Genomic DNA, 15,996 nt, shown 5'->3' with positions numbered 1-15,996 from the left:
GCGGATTGAATGAAGCCTTCACGAGCCTGCTAAGAGGCTTTGAGGTTTGTACTATAATATTTTCGATTGTGCTTTATTCACAAAATGCACCCGTGTAAAGATAGTAGCCCCTGAGACTCTGATTGGCTTCCCAAGGGAGGCGATAAGAGGATCAAAAAGATATGCCCAGGAAATAATCTGATTAATTGGAACACAGGCTGTTTCCTCCCTGGCGGCTGGCCGAACTACAGAGGTTGCAGATCTGCAGCGGAAGATTGACGTAGCAGATGATGACATCACGCTTATCAACAAGCGGCTTGACGAGGCGCAAGATATGTTTTGGGGGTATTCATTGCACGTGCATGCTTATAATATAAGCAGGATGCTAAACATTGTATACTGAAATATGCATGACTGCAGATGGTGCTTCCGCAGTTGAGATCCTTCGGGCTGAGTTGGCCCGGGCCAAGAAGTAGGCCCGGATTAGTAATGCGGCTGCCGAAAAGGCATCGGCTGAATTAAAGGCCGAACAGGCTACTCGGCACCAGTATGAGGAGAAAATATCCACGATGGCGCTTGAGCTAAAGGATGCTACTAGCCGCTGCGAATTTCTCGAGAAGGATAATAAAGCCAAAACGGCTGATCTTGACAAGGCTTATGAGAGGCGAAAGAAGCGCAGTCCGAGTCTACAGCGGCCCGAGAGGAGATCCGGCAAGCAGGGGAGATCGCGGCTGGTAAGCCCTTTTTATTACAAACTAAGTTTGGCGATCCGAATTATGCCCCGCTGAATCAAGTGTGGAGTTCTCCAGACGCATTGTTGGACTTGTCGAAGAGTGTCTCCGCTACGACGTAGTTTTTCCAAGTGCAAGAAGGACGTGCAATAGAAAAGCTGTTCTGGTCACAGTTTAGCATGCCGAAGCGTCCGCTGCTGCTGAACGAACAGATGGCTCAGTGGGCAGAGCTCCACAAGATGTCTGGATCTGCCATGAAAGGCGTCGTGGTCCGGCTATGGCCGACCGAGCCAATTCAGGATAGTTATTTTGGTTTGGTGCAGCGACTTGTTGATGCGGTGCCACGTATCGACGCCGTGAAGCGGTCGTCATGCATTGAAGGTGCACGGATGGCTTTTGCCCGTGTCAAGACATACTGGGCGAAGATGAAGGCCACCTACGTTGCAGCGAAGAGTCCACCCAAGGGCAAGGACCACCACGCACCAGAGCATTATTTCGAGGATGTCTTAGAGGGTGCCTGCTTGATAGAGGGTCAGTGCTCAAAAGACGTGATATTCGAGTGAAAATGTATTGAAGTTGTAAAAGACAATATTATGAAATAATAAAGCTATTTTTGATTTTAGAGTTGCTTAAAAGCTTTGATTCCTCCTGTGCGGCTATTTTTGTATAATCTGAAAGTTTTCCAGTCGTCGGCTTCAGCCCCCTCGTAGAAAGTACAGGGGTGTTCAGAAAAGCAATTGATCACTCTTAACCCAACGTCTTGGTCCAGAAAGGAGGTGTCAATGCGGTGAACTAGGCAATCGGACTATAGGGCGTTAACACTTTCACTTAGCCATAGGAGTTTTATGGTGGATCTACGATATAGACCCTGTTATGTATGCGGTTATCCATTGCGGTGCGTTACATGTATGACCTGAAAGAAGGTCGTTCATGTAATATGGGGGAATCACAAAAGATTCCGTTAAGTCATCGAGTGGTTGACCAGCTCTCGCCGCGCCATGACAGTCAGTTTTCGGCTTTCTCTACTGAGGTGTTTGACTAGATGAACCGGAAACACAATCGCAGTAGTTCTCCCTTTACTACCCTAGCCGATAGAGCGGAACGTAAGGTAGTAAGCATAGGAGCCGGGCAACCCAACTATTGACCCAAGACATGATTTAGAGCTGATGCATATAAGGCCGAACTCGCAACGCTAAAGTATGCTATAAAGCTGTTCGGACTTTATTGGCAACTCATTTTGTTCCCATACCAAGCCCCTGGCAAGTTATGTCGGGGTGCGTGTGTGAAACAACCAAAGGAGAAAAATTCAGTTCTATATAGAAAAGTGAATACCGGATACGGATTATGTTCACTGGAACCTGAGTGACATGCCAATCGTCATTTTATAGATAATAACGCCACAACCCCGGCTATTTGACATGCCAGGGGTCGACGGCTGAGGAAACATGCACTTTACAGGCTCGCAAAATAGAGAGTGCGGTCTACAAAAAGTTGTTTTGGACCTCCTATCGCACGTCTGTGCCGCCTTTCCTCGGTGAAGGGGCTCCTTAACAGGAGTAGCCTTTGGGTGAATTTACGAACCCGTACTCCGTTAGAGTCCGGGAGATGACCAGCCTTTGCGCCACCTATGGTAAAGGATAATGAAAAAGAAAGAGTAGTTAGAAAAGAAAAAAGAGGTCATGGGAGTACTTGCAGGCTCGTCCGTATTGTGCTTCCGCCGATGCCCAGGGTATTGTGGCACCCAAGTTTTTATTTGGATTTTTTTGAAAAGATTTTATTTGACTTGAGGGGAGTGATTTAAAATTTTTTCTTCAAGAGAACTCTCCCTCTCATATATTTTCTTTATGGCAAAAATTTTATTTGGATTCACCCAAGATCTGCCTTTGACCTTGGGAGTTCTTGCTCTTCATTTGGACTCAAGAAAAAATGTTTTTTTTTCATTTGGGAAAAGAACTTTTGAAAACCTTTTTCTGAATTTGCACTATGGCTTTTGGAAGGTACTTTGCCACTTTCAACTATTCCTTCTTGCCATGGCATAAGTGCAAATCCTCTCTCCTAAACACTCCCTCACCTCTGGATCATGATTTACATCAAATCCAGCAAGTTGAACCTCCCCATGTATTTATTTTCCATTCAAATTCTATTCAAATATTTTCTGCCTTCTATTCTACCTCTTGGAGATTTACAAAGGAACTCCATTTTCTGTTTGGACTTTTACCACCAAACTTCTTTCCCCTCCTAGTCCTTTGAACCCTCAACCTAGAACCATGAAGATCCACAGGTCTCCAGTTCAAAATTTTCAAACTACATCAGCTGCAAGTTTTGACCAGATTTGGCAAATTTGGTGAAATTCATTCAAAACCTTCTCCAAAAATTCCAAATAAATTCATGCAGCCCCTGGGTGCTTTGAGTGGTCATCTCACCAAGTTACAGCTCCAGCAAAATTTACCTCTTTACCAAAACCTACTGTCGAACACCTGCAATGCATGGTCATTGTCAAGTTTCAGTAACTCCAGAGTTTCAGTTCAGTGCTTGCTGTCGTTTTCTTCAGAAACGGGCATCGATCTCGCCAGTACCGCCGCGTCGCCTTGCTCCTCGTCCTCGCCCACTTGTTCCTGCACCGCACGAGCGCCTGGCACCTTGCGGGCGTCGGCGACGGGCAGCAGGAGGTGCGCCGCCCCGTGACCGACGCCGGCGGCGGCTTTTCGGACGCCAGCGGGAGACACGGCGCCGACGACTCCACCCAGCGGCGCCCAAACCACCGGAGCCCGCCGCGTGGCCGTCCACTCCCCCGAATGCGCTGCCGCTCTCGTCGTGAACCGCAGGGCGCGGAGCGCACTCTCTGCCGCCGTTGAGCCCGTGCGGTCACCTCACCGTGGGCAGACGCCATTACGCCAGGGCCAGCTCCGTTTAGCTGCAAAACGAGTCCCGTAACATCCACCGATGCTGCCCGACCGCTCAAACCCTCTGCCAACCCACTGCTCCGCCGTAATCGCTCGCCGGAGATTCTCCGTTCACGGCCACCCCGTCGATCTGCCTATAAATAGAGGTCCCGAGCTTCAACTCGAGCACCCACCAGCCCTGCACTTCCTCTAGAGCACGCCTAGCCACTGGAAGAGCCCCGAGGAGGTCTCCTTCCTCGACTCCGGCCGCCGCGACCCGCCACGGGATCCAGCCCGATTCACCCCCGTGTGTGCTCCGCAGCCTCCATTCTCTTGCCAGTAACTTCACCATGCATCTCTCGTTCTGACCCGCACTTCAATTTGAAGCTTGCAGCCCTCCACCGGAGTTCCCCATCCTCACCCGAGCCGCCGTCCGCCGGAGATAGTGTCGCCGTCGACGTGGTGCTCCCCGTTGGACGAGTCCACCACCCACCGACGCGGAAGAAGACACCGAAGCTCTTGGTACCCTCCGTTTCTCCTAACTCGCCGTGGTTCGACGCCGGCGTCCACCGCCGTCTTCGGGCGCCGGCGAGCCTTTTCAAACCTGACATGCGGGCCCCGCGTGTCAGCCTCTGTTCTATTTCCCCGAACCGTTTTCTGTTGACGCCTTCAGGCAAAATATGTCTTCTCTCTTGCGCTTGCGCATTTCCAAACGAACCGTTTTCTGTTTTCTCAGTTAAAACCCTGGAACTTTTCTGTTTCATTACAGAAAGGTCCCTGGACAGAAACCTTTATAACTTTTTAATAAAAAGGTATTTTTGAGTGATTCTTTTTCTGACATTCTTAAAATTTTGTCTAGTTTTTTATGGGATTTATTTGGGAAATATTTGGCAAAGTTTCTGCGCATGTGTTGGTTTTCACGTTAGTACCCGTTTCGTGATTGCCGTAGGTTCCGGGAGAGGTGACGGAGCCGCGAACTTCGCCGAGCTAGATTTCGACTTCTCCGAACCAAGCAAGCATGTTTGGGCATTTGATATGGCAGAAGTTTTGCATGTTCATGTGAAAGTTTGTGTGTGGCATATGAGTGTCGGTAAATATCTCGTTGCTCGTAAGGCAACGACCCGGTTGTTCCGAAGTTGCGATGACCTCTGATGAGAGGTGGCCTAATCAAGTAGTGACATGAAGGGCAGCAAGGTGGTACTGTTGTAGCATGCCAGCCTTGCGTCATCCGACTTTCTTCGACGTTAACGTGGTTGGAGCCACGTTATCGATCTTTTCCCGCATGTTCCAAAGTTGCGATGACCTCTGATGAGAGGTGGCCTAATCATGTGGTGACATGAAGGGCAGTAAGGTGGTACTGTTGTAGCATGCCAGCCTTGTGTCATCCGACTTTTCCGACGTTAACATGGTTGGAGCCGTGTTATCGTCCCTTCCCCTTTCCGTGCTACCACATGTCTCATTGCCAGGATACGGTTTAGTAAGTTGGTAACCTCTTTCCGTGTACACACCAAACAGAGAGGCCGGGATGATGGTACCTTGGCCCAGGATTAAAGCCAGTCATTCGGTCAGGGGGGCATGGGTGTTTCCGGTTGGGACCGAGAGGGGGGGCACCCCCTTATAGCGCGCGTATAGAAATTTGATCCCATGCTACGCGAGGTTGTAGCCTCCCCGACTCAAGGTTTTTCCTGAATGTTGCCGAGGGTGATCCCTGGCTTCGGATGGTTGAATTGGGTGTGTACTGGTTAGACGTGTTCCTTCCAGAACACCATAGACGGAACTAGTCCCGTTGACTACTGAAATCCGTTGGCTGTGGTTAAGTACAAACTCTGCAGAGTCAATTCTTTCCAAATCATCGTATCCATGATCAGTAGTGTATACATTATATCCATATCTATCCATGTGAAAAACTTGTCCCCGGTGAACAAGCTCAAGGGGTAAAATCTCAGGTTTCATTGTTATTTCAGTGGATGGACAAGCTTTATTTTGTGTCTCATGCTTGTGATAATTTATGTCTCCGAGCTGTTGTAATAATGAAATGTGATATAAGCCCTTTAGGTGACGTCGCGCAGACGTCCGACTGTGGCGTGTACTCGTTTCTTACTTTCGATATAAGCCCTTTATGTGATGTCGCTCAGACGTCCGACTGCGGCATGCACTGCCTTTACTTTCTGTTATAAGCCCTTTATGTGATGTCGCTCAGACGTCCGACTGCGGCATGCACTGCCTTTACTTTCTGTTATAAGCCCTTTATGTGGTGTCGCCCCGGCGCCCGACTGTGGCATTATCATTCCGCATTTTCCGCTCGAGGAGTCTTTCAGACACTCGTTTGGCACCTGTATTATTATTCCGCATTTTCCGCTCGAGGAGTCTTTCAGACACTCGTTTGGCACCTGCATTATTATTCTGAATTTTCCGCTCGAGGAGTCTTTCAGACACTCGTTTGGCACCTGTATTATTATTCCGCATTTTCCTCTCGAGGAGTCTTTCAGACACTTGTTTGGCACCCGTATTACTATTCGGCAGTTTCCGCTCGAGGCGTCATTCAGACCCTCGCTTGGCACCCAGTATTTATTATCTCTATGTCTGATCGCACTGGTTAACTTATTCATGTGTTTCATGTTTGCATTTGTTATACCTTATGTCCGAACTATCTTGCGAGTACTTTCATAGTACTCACCTGGCTTGTTGATTTGGCCAGATGTTGACGAAGGCGATCTCTTGGATGAAGAGTTTGATAGCGCGTCCGATGCCTAGAGGAGTCCCAGTCAGTCCTGCGCGATCCCGGTTTTTGGTCACTTGTATTGTATACGCTTCCGCCACCCGCAATAAGTCTTCTCGAGTCTCACTCCGACGCTCGAAGAGCTGTAGTCTTCTGGAGACATATCACTCGCCTCGTGGTGATATCTCCACCATCGTCATTATCGTGAGTTAGTAGTCTGCCACCCTATCCGCCGTATTGTTTTATCGGCGTGCATGTAATAAATTGTTGGGCAGTCTCTGCTCAACTTTGTATTATATTTAGTACTCCTGGTATTTTTTTCTTCTGTGACCAATGTATTGTCTATCAGTGAGAAGGAATTCTTCCTCGCTGGTCCGTAACAGGGATTGGTTTCTCAATAATTATTTTATTGAAAAACCGGTCGTGACAGGTATCTTAAGTGCATAGTTATGTATGCGCGGTACAGATTTCGCAGGTATATGAGGCGGACGGCGGAAGCCGAACTGCTAGTCCAGCTCCGAAATTGGTCGATCCTGTTGAATGGAGACCAGTGGCTTAATGGCCGACAAGGTATGCGGTTTAATAAGACCGCTTTGTACTTAGGTTGAGGTTGCCGTAGTATGATCCTCAATCCGGAGGGAGTGCTTCTCCTGCTCCCCTGTAGAGTTGTGTGTCACGTATACCATGTTTACTGTTTTTACTTTGGGGGGAAATTGCTTCTGACCCCCGGTATTTGGTTGGTGAGTCTCTTCGTCGTTGCTATCACCGGGCGGCCTCCTCCCCTTGTGTTCGGTGTTGAGCTTGCCGTCCTGCTTGAAGACCCAACAACTTTTGTTGGTATGATTAGTAGGTTTATTGGGGTGGCCATGAATCTGGCACGGCCGATCCAATATCGTGTCTAAATGGGATGGCCCATCTCTGTTTGCCTTGAATGGCTTTTTCCGTTGACCGGGTTTGGGGCCACTGAATCCGGCATTGACCGCAATGTCATGCGTTCTTTCATTATCATTGCGACGTTTGTGTTTACTGCGTCGTGGCTTGCCATTGCCGTCTCGGACTTCGGAAGTACCCGGATCGCTGGCACTGTTGCTTCTACGAGCGAGCCAGCTGTCTTCTCCCGCGCAAAAGCGGGTCATCAGAGCGGTAAGGGCTGACATGGATTTTGGTTTTTCTTGACCGAGGTGTTGGGCGAGCCACTCGTCCCGGACGTTGTGCTTGAAGGCCGCTAGGGCTTCCGCGTCCGGGCAATCGACGATTCGGTTCTTTTTAACTAGGAACCTAGTCCAGATCTTCCTGGCTGACTCTCCGGGCTGTTGGACAATGTGACTTAAGTCATCAGTATCTGGTGGCCGGACATATGTACCTTGGAAGTTGTCACGGAAGGCGTCTTCCAAATCCTCCCAGCTACCAATAGAGTTTTCGGGCAGACAGTTTAGCCAATGCCGAGCTGGCCCTTTGAGTTTTAGTGGGAGGTATTTGATGGCGTGAAGGTCGTCTCTGCGAGCCATATGGATACGGAGAAGAAAATCCTCGATCCATACCGCAGGATCAGTTGTTCCATCATATGATTCAATATTCATGGGTTTAAACCCTTCTGGGAATTCATGCTCCATTACTTCGTTAGTGAAGCAAAGAGGGTGTGCGGCGCCTCTATATCGGTTCACATCGCGACGTAGCTCCGATGGAGTCTGTCTGCGGTTTTCGGCCCGGGCGTGACTAGGCTTGTCACGTCCGAATAGATAGCCGTCGTCACGTGTCAGAGCACGTCCTCGCGATCCGTAGATCGATGTGGTATTTGCTTCTCTACTGTCTTGGTCCTGTCGAAGGTCATATGTATGACCCCGAGCTATTTTGTCACTGCCTTTATGGTGAGGTGGGGCGGGCTGGTGTTAGGGTTGAGTTTCCGCTTTATCCCGACCGCATAGTGGTCGGTCAGCCGCATTACGTGATGATGGTACGGGCTCCGGTGCCTCATCATCGAACTGAGGTAGCAATTTGCGCTTCGGGTAACTTTTGGCTGGGCGCTTAAGGCCGTATTCTTCGGCTGCCGGGACATCAGTCCATCTATCATTTAGCAGATCTTGGTCAGCTTGAAGCTGCTGTTGCTTCTATCACAATATCTCTTATTTAATTAATGCATCTATATATTTGGTAAAGGGTGGAAGGCTCGGCCTTATGCCTGGTGTTTTGTTCCACTCTTGCCGCCCTAGTTACTGTCATACCGGTATTATGTTCCTTGAGTTTGCGTTCCTTACGCGGTCGGGTGATTTATGGGACCCCCTTGACAGTTCGCCTCGAATAAAACTCCTCCAGCAAGGCCCAACCTTGGTTTTACCATTTGCCACCTAAGCCTTTTCCCCCGGGTTTTCGCGAGCCCGAGGGTCATCTTTATTTTAAACCCCCGGACCAGTGCTCCTTCGAGTGCTGGCCCAAACTGGGTGATGTCCGGCGCCCCCTGGGCAACCAGGGTCTATGCCAACCCGACATCTTGCCCATCCGGTGTGCCCTGAGAACGAGATATGTGCAGCTCCTATCGGGATTTGTTGGCACATTCGGGTGGCTTTGCTGGTCTTGTTTTACCATTGTCGAAATGTCTTGTAAACCGGGATTCCGAGATTGATCGTGGCATGGAATTGTCACAACAGATGTCCTCAAGCTAGGACTTAGTCGTGGAGCCATCGCCGCTAGGAAGCTTGAAGGGGTTAACGGGACAAGGAACACGATGGGTTATACTGGTTCGGCCCCTTACGGTGAAGGTAAAAGCCTACGTCCAGTTGAGGTGGTATTGATTAGGTTTCGATGACCAAGGAGCTTAATTGCTATGCCCGGCTCTCGATGAGATCTTTCTTGCCCCTAAACCGCCGCCGGGTCGTCCCCTTATATAGGGAGGCGGACGCCCAGCGGCTCTCAGAGTCCCGGCCGGCTCATAAGAGTGTCCGGCTCGGACTCTCAACTATTCTTGCCTTATACTACAAGTTCTACCATAATGACGGTTGTAACTACGGGCTTTAAGCCATAACCGGGTCTTAAGCCCATCTTTGGCCCACCGTCTTCAAGCTTGGCACCGGGCTTCTGGCGATGACCATTATGAATAACCCGACCCCTCCTGGCGGGTGACTCTAAGGTCTATATCCTCAACATTAGGCCCCAGATTGATTTGAGCCGGCTCATGTCAATCTTCAATTTTTTTGACAGAAAATCTCCGGCTTACAATTGTGTGAAGGCCATAACCCGGCGTGACGTCATTCTCTGGACTCCGGCTAATCCGCCGTGACGTCATCTTCCGTTAAGTCCATTTTTTACTCCACCAGATCCGCAACGGAACTTATCTTTACTGCCATCCCGAAAATCGAGGCGCCTCTCGGGCGAGATAACCGCGCCGTGGCCTCCTCGTTTCTCGCGCTCACTTATGAGCTTGCCCTTATAAGTAGTCCGACCCTCGGGTCTTTCCATTCTCCCCCTTCAGTCGTCCTCTTCCTCTCGCTGCTCCCGTGCTGCTCAAGCTCCGCCGTCGCCGCCGCCGCAACAGAGCTCCGCGTCTTCATCAACCTTGGCCGCTGCATCACCCTGAAACGTCCAGAGAAACACGGCGAACTCTCGCAGCACATCTGCATCTGTAAGTTCCTTCCTCTTCGTAGAAAAGATCTATGTTAAGCTCCTACTGTTCTTCCGTGTTCTTCGCCGTCGCCCACGAGTTCTTGGTAGTTTTCATTTTTACTGCCTCTTCTTGATCTTAGGACAGTATAGAACCACTGCGGTAGCTGTTTAGCACCCATTTCAAATGCAAGTAGACTTCTTTTTACTGCATAAAGGCTCCGTTCGAGCCCAAGAACTTCCCTTGCGTCTGTTTTTAGGTCTAGAAACTTTCCTTTTAGCCGACCGTTTTGATCCAAATTATTTACTGCAATGTGTGAAACCTGTTTTCACCACACTTAGTAGAAAACTGCACCCATTAAGTCATGGCGGTTTACATTTCCAATTTAAAGAAACCACGAGCCGTAGAACCTTCCGGCTCAAAGGAAGCCACGCACCGTAAAGTTTTCCGGCTCACTTACAACAAGGCTGTAGACGATTTGAATTACTCTCAAGCACACCAGCGGCTTAGATAACCCGATGCACTTAGACATATGTCATTAGTCCCCTCCATAAGCCGCCATTTTAACATTGAACTGTAAATTTCCTCCGGCTCATAAATAAACCGGGCATGTTTCCTTTTATCATAGGCTTCCGACTTTCACCATGCCTCCCAAAGCTCCCAAAGCTCCCATCACTTGCAATTGGATGAGGTCCAACGTCACCGACGAGACCTTAGCAGACTTTGTGAAGTCGGGTTACCTGTCCAAGAAGGACGTCATGTCCTACCGTGCCCCTGACCCGTCAGAGGAGAGACCACAGCCAAAGGACGGGGAGGTAGTAATTTTTGCAGATCACATGAGCCGGGGCTTCGCACCGCCCGGCTCAAAGTTCTTCAGGGATGTACTGAATTTCTTTGACCTGCGGCCACAAGATATAGGACCCAACTCGGTGTCCAACATATGCAATTTCCAAGTGTTCTGCGAGGTTTATCTTGGAGAAGAGCCCAGCCTGCTACTCTTCAGAGAGCTCTTCTACCTGAACCACCAGAACGAGTGCGCCAACGGGCAAAGTTTGGAACTTGGCGGAATCTCCATTCAGCGTCGGAGAGACTGCCTTTTCCCTTACGCCAAGCCGCCGAGTCATCCAAAGGACTGGAACCAGACGTGGTTCTATTGCCAAGACACGTCGCCGGCTGACGAGAGCCCGCTGCCCGGCTTTCGCCCTTCACGTCTGGAGCCAACACACCCTCTGTCTGACAAGTTAACTCAGGCGGAGCGCCAACCTCTGCTCCCCACCATCAACAAGATCAAGGCTCTCCTGGGCAATGGTCTCAACGGAATTGATCTGGTCCGGGTCTGGATCTCGTGGCGGGTGATCCCCCTGAGCCGCCGCCCCGGCTTAATGTGTGAGTACACAGGCCGGAAAGATGACCCCCTGTGACACAACCGCAACGATCTTCCTGAAGACGTTGCTGAAGACATGACCAAGGCTCTCTTGAACGAGAGCTTGGCAGACTGCGGGAGGACCGGGTTAGCCCCCTTCTGCAAGACCAATCCAGCCCCAGCAGTAAGCCGCTGATCTGAACATCTTATCTTCTTCTGTAGATAACTTTCATCTGAATCTTTAAGAAATCATCATTGTATTTTTTAGGCTGATGACAAATTCTGGAAGGTCAAATATGACCATGAGGCGGCCAAGAAGGCCAGGAAGGCGAAGAAAGCCGCCAAGAGAGCCGCTCCCCGCAAGAAGGGAAGTAGGCCTACTGCTTCAGAGCTGATGCAACTAAGCGACAGCTCCGAGTCAGAGGTAACCCCTGAACCTGTAAGCTCTTGTTATATCTGTTATTTATTTCTGTCCACCTTATCAATACTATTCATCAACAGGATGACACCGGAGCAAGTAACCCGGTGGTTGAAGAGGTAATGTCACTTTCCTCCGACTCGGAGCCCTTGCCAAGGCTGAAAGTCCGAAGGGTAACCCGGAAAGTAAGATTTTCACATCCTTTAGCTTATCAAGATCCTCAATTTCTTTTGAAGCGACAGACTCATGAGAGCCGGCGGCACACCCGGACCAACAAGGACGCTGACCTCTCTTCTGGCTTACCTGATGCATCAAGGAAACGCCGGACCGAGGTGATCTCAAACTTGTACCCTTTTCATCCTTTGGCGGGTGTTATACGTCAACCGCTCAATTCTTCTGATTCAAACTATCAGGAAACCTCACCCTCCTCTGGTGATTCGATACAATCAAGCCTGCCGGCCTTCAAGACCGTACCCGGGTAATGATGATCATCTCTTGTTGTGCTTATCTTTGCTCATACCTTTGTACTAACCTTTTTGTCCTTTCAGTGCCCAGGCAAAGCTCACCAAGAGGGCGAAGAAGAACAAGCCGGTCGAAGAGCCGGACTTGCCTGAACTGGAGGTTGCAGCTCAAGAAATGCCAGTTGCCCCTGCCCCTTCAGCTCAAGAACCTCAAGAAACTTCTGCTAACCCGCAAACCTCCAGCCTGGCTCACCCGGTCAATGACCCGGACGGAGTTTGTTGAGCAGGGTAGACCTACTGCGCTGGCCAAGTGCTCCGCCAAGGAGGAGTTGCTAGGGCGCCGCCGGGCTAATCTGGACCTCACCGACTACGCCAATCTGAACATCGGAGAGATCGTCTCTGGCTATGTCAGTCAGGTGCACAAGAGCCGGGACTTAGAGATCAACATGGTGAATCAGATTCAGCAGAAGTCTGAGGTACCACTCTTCTTGCTTTACTGCATAGTTATCTTTACCATGCTAGCCCCCAAGTCGACGACCTATGATTGAATATGTTGTAGACTTAAGTTCCGGCTTACTTCCATGAACCGGTAATTTGTAGATAGGAACGTTCGATATGCATTAGCCCCCAAGTGCCAAGTGTCTTTGCTTGGAAAGTGCTTGGGACTTTAAAATTGCATAATAACTGTTCATCCTATAACCCGGAAACTATGCAGGCTGCTTGCAAGAAGCTTGAAGCTGACATCTCCGATCTGAAGACCCGCCTAAAGACGCAAGAAACTGAGACCCGGAAGGCCAATGCCAAATTTGTGTCCAGTATTGCTGCGCAAGAAAAGCTGAAGACGGACTTTGATGCTGAACGGAGAGCCTGGGCCGAAGAGAAGGCTACTTTGGTGAACCGGGCCGAATAGGCGGAGAAGGCTCTGTCAGAGAAGACCGCCGAACTCTCCGGCTTAAAGCGCCAAGTGTCCCAGATGGTTGCCGCAATCTTCGGTAAGTCATTTCACCGGCTTTCATCAAGTTTAGAATCTTTATATCTCATAACTCATCCTTGTCGGCGGCTTACCTTATTCTGTTAAACAGGTCCCAGAAGCGCCAACCTCAAGCAAAGTGTGGTAACCAAGTTGAAGGCCGTGTACACCCTGGTGGAGCAACTCTACACCGGGTCACAGCGTGCTTTGGCTGTGGTGGCCCTATCCAATGAGGTGCCGACTCACCTGGTGGAAGTTCTTCGCCGGCTCGCCGTTCTTCCTCAACGTATCCAAGAGCTGCGACGGGCCTCTGCAAGAGCAGGAGCCATAGCTGCTCTAAGCCGGGCCAAGGCGTTCCTTCAGAACTAGACCCGGCGGACATCGCTCTGGGCTACCCCAGTTTGAAGGAAGACGGCACCGGCTTCGACCAAAAGGACTTCGCAGCCTGCGTGAAGATCGTACGCCCGGTGGCCACTCTGATTGGCAATGATACAGATCTGACTAAGTACCAGCCGGGTTACGATGCAGAGAATCAGAGGATCCCCACTCCGCGCTATGAAGCCCTCAGCTTAGTCCCGCCGACTCGTAAGCACACCTTTGCCCCGGAGATTGACCCAGCCGGGTTAATTGACGAGGAAGCTCAATTTGAAGCTCTGAGCGGCATTGACTGGAAGTCGTCAACTTTCCAGGTCTTGGGAACAGCCGGAGGAGAGGAGAGGGATGAGCCGGAGACTTCAACCCAGCAAGCATCGTAACTCTGCAGGCGGCTTATCAAACAATGCTTCACCCTTTTGGACTCAATGAGTCTTGTAATAGAGTAGGACCAACACTTTAACTTTGCCGTGCCATGGTGCACGCGTTGAATGCTGAAGTCCATTGAAGTTGTCTCCTTTATATTTCCCCGGGTCATAATCGATCATTCATTTTCCTTAAGCTCAAATAGTTGCCTTTAACTATCCTGCATAGAAGGACAAATCACAAGTCTCTAGGCGGCTTACCGCACTGAGAATCATAGTGTTAGACCTATAACCCGGAATATGAATAAAAAAAGACTGGTCCTCAATTATGTCCTTGATATAGCCGTAATAACACACTTACCGGCCTACAAGCATACTTCCGGCTTATATAACCCGGGTAATAAGGTTGGTACCTTAATTCCGATTTACCAGTCTTAATAACACCGATTGTATTCGACTAGTACCATAAATCAAAGTTAAGCCGGCAAAGTGAGACCCACCGTGCACACTTGAAATAATCAGAAGAACTCGCTATAAATCAAAAGAACTTAGGGGATTCCGGTTCGAATACGACCAGAAACCCGGCCCAAAGGGGTTATGCTAGGATTCGAATGCGATCATATAGCCCCCAGTGGGTGTGGCGATGCCAATCAAGAGGGTACCGACAGCTATGTTCTCTTTGGTTCGAATACGACCCATGTTTGAACAGGAAGCCCCCAAATGACCTTAAGAATTGTTTAACGACGCTGATTCGAATACGATCCACGTCGGTTCCCAAAGAGGTTAAACTAAGATTCAAATATGATCAAAGAAAACTCCCCAATGAGCTCGGCACTTTGCCAATCAAATGGGTATCGACAGCTATGTTCTCTTTGGTTCGAATACGACCTATGTTTGAACAGGAAGCCCCCAAGTGACCTTATCACCAACGGCTAGATTCGAATACGATCATAAGCCGGACCCTCCTTTAAGTTATCATGTGATCTTGCAATGAAAACAACATGTGCACATTTGGAGGAGAAAAAAGGACAGAGGTCCTGCTTTATTGCTTATCATAATATATACATGGCTTAGAGAAATATGTACATTATGAGAGCCAGTGGCTCAAGTGTAGTAAGGCCGAAGCTGAGCTATATTCCACGGCCGACGGGTCTCTTCCTCCGACTTACATGAATCTTTGTGCTCCCGAATGTCAATGAGGTAATATGACCAGTTGTGCAAATTCTTGCTGACCACAAAGGGCCCTTCCCAAGGCGGGGACAGGTTGTGCGCATCTGTTTGATCTTGGATGAGCCGGAGCACCAGATCGCCTTCTTGGAAGACCCGGGATTTAACCCGGCGACTATGATAACGGCGCAGGTCTTGTTGGTAAATCGCTGAGCGAGCTGCTGCCACATCACGCTGTTCGTCCAACAAGTCAAGAGCATCTTGGCGCGCCTGTTCATTATCCGCCTCAACATAAGCCACCACTCGAGGCGAGTCATGACGGATGTCACTGGGGAGGACTGCTTCTGCCCCATAAACCATGAAGAAAGGCGTGAAACCTTTAGACCTGTTAGGAGTAGTGTTGATGCTCCATAACACGGAGGGTAACTCCTCCACCCAACAACCCGGCGTCCGTTGCAAAGGGACCAAAAGCCGGGGCTTGATGCCCTTCAGAATCTCCTGATTAGCCCTCTCAGCTTGACCATTGGATTGAGGATGAGCCACTGATGAAACATCAAGTCAGATATGCTCTCGTTGACAAAACTCCTCCATGGCGCCTTTGGATAGATTGGTACCATTGTGAGTTATAATGCTGTGTGGAAAGCCAAAGCGAAAAATCACCTTTTTCATAAATTGAACCGCCGTGGCTGCATCACACTTGCTAACTGGCTCCGCTTCAACCCACTTGGTAAGTTTGTCAACTGCCACCAAGAGGTGGGTCTTCTTATCCTTGGACCTTTTAAAAGGCCCAACCATATCAAGCCCCCAGACCGCAAAGGGCCAAGTAATTGGGATCATCCTCAGCTCCTGAGCCGGCACATGAGCCCGTCGCGAGAACCTTTGGCAACCATCACATTTACTGACCAAATCCTCCGCATCAGCATGAGCCGTCAGCCAATAAAAACGATGACGAAAAGCCTTGGCCACAAGAGACT

This window comes from Aegilops tauschii, chromosome 4, assembly GCF_002575655.3.
Source record: "Aegilops tauschii subsp. strangulata cultivar AL8/78 chromosome 4, Aet v6.0, whole genome shotgun sequence".
Taxonomy (NCBI): domain Eukaryota; kingdom Viridiplantae; phylum Streptophyta; class Magnoliopsida; order Poales; family Poaceae; genus Aegilops; species Aegilops tauschii.
The sequence above is the reverse complement of the archived record's forward strand: the minus strand, read 5'-3'. Positions refer to the sequence as shown.